Raw genomic sequence first — 1,494 nt, 5'->3', positions numbered from 1 at the left:
GCATGCTCCTAGGGGGATAGATTGGTAGGAAAAGACCATCGCTCGTCCCCGACCACCACTCATAAGGAAGACAATCAATAAATAAAATTGTGTTCCAACTTCATCACAAAGCGGTTCACCATACATGCATGCTACGGGAATCGCAAACCTCAACACAAGTGTCTCTACAATCCACAACCACCCACTAGCATGACGCTAATATGACCACCTTTATATCGCAAAACTATTGCAAGGAATCAAACATATCATATTCAGCGATCTACAAGTTTTATGTAGGATTTTATGGCTAACCATGTGAATGACCAATTCCTGTCATCTCTCTAAATTGATATAAGTGAAGCAAGAGAGTATAGTTCTTTCTACAAAAGATGTGCCCACGCTCTAACAATTATAAGTGAAGCAAAAGAGCATTCTACAAATGGCGGTTTTCTATATGAAGAGAAACAGGCAATCCAAACTTCAAATGATATAAGTGAAGCACGTGAAGCATTCTATAAAGCCATACTCAAAAGATTTAAGTGAAGTGCAATGAGAATTATATAAATCAACCAAGGACTATCTCATACCAGCATGGTGCATAAAATAAAAGTGAAAACTAAATGCAAAAGATGCTCCAAGACTTGCACATAATGCATGAACGAAACGAATTCGAAAACATACCGATACTTGTTGAAGAAAGAGGGGATGCCTTCCGGGGCATCCCCAAGCTTAGACGCTTGAGTCTCCTTGAATATTTACTTGGGGTGCCTCGGTCATCCCCAAGCTTGAGCTCTTGCCTCTCTTCCTTCTTCTCACATCGAAACATCCTCGATTAGACACTACATCCACACAAAACTTCAACAGAAAACTCGGTAAGATCCGTTAGTATAATAAAGCAAATCACAACTCTAAGTACTGTTGAAAACCAATTCATATTTTGTTTTTGCATTGTGTCTACTGTAATATAACTTTTACATGGCTTAATCCACTGATATAAATTGATAGATTCATCAAAACAAGCAAACTATGCATCAAAAACAGAATCTGTCAAAAACAGAACAGTCTGTAGCAATCTGAACATCCACCATACTTCTGGTCCCAAAAATTCTACCAAAATTAGGAAAAATAAACAAGTTGTATAGAAAGATAGTTCAAAAGGAATCAGAACCAATTTACGTTCCAGGTAAAAATGTAAAATCGAGCACTACAGCCAAAGTTTCTGTCCTGCACTGTACAAACCAACAAGCATTGTAAACATCCTAAAGGCAAACCTTGCACATTATTTTTATAATACAATAGAATTGTACAAGGGGATAATTATTTTTGATGAAAAGTTTCTGTAATCAAGATTCACAAAGTTTCCGTGAGCATGAACAAAGTTCAAGGCTAGCTCCCACTTCAACAATGCTTGTCTCTCTCACATTCACTTTCCTTTTTGAAAAGTTTTGGGTTCCCCTCTTTATTTTTTTTATTTTTTAAACTATATGAAAGCACTCAACAGGAATAAATGACTCT

The sequence above is a fragment of the Triticum dicoccoides genome, chromosome 6B (genome assembly GCF_002162155.2).
Source record: "Triticum dicoccoides isolate Atlit2015 ecotype Zavitan chromosome 6B, WEW_v2.0, whole genome shotgun sequence".
Classification (NCBI taxonomy): domain Eukaryota; kingdom Viridiplantae; phylum Streptophyta; class Magnoliopsida; order Poales; family Poaceae; genus Triticum; species Triticum dicoccoides.
This window is presented reverse-complemented; position numbering follows the sequence as displayed.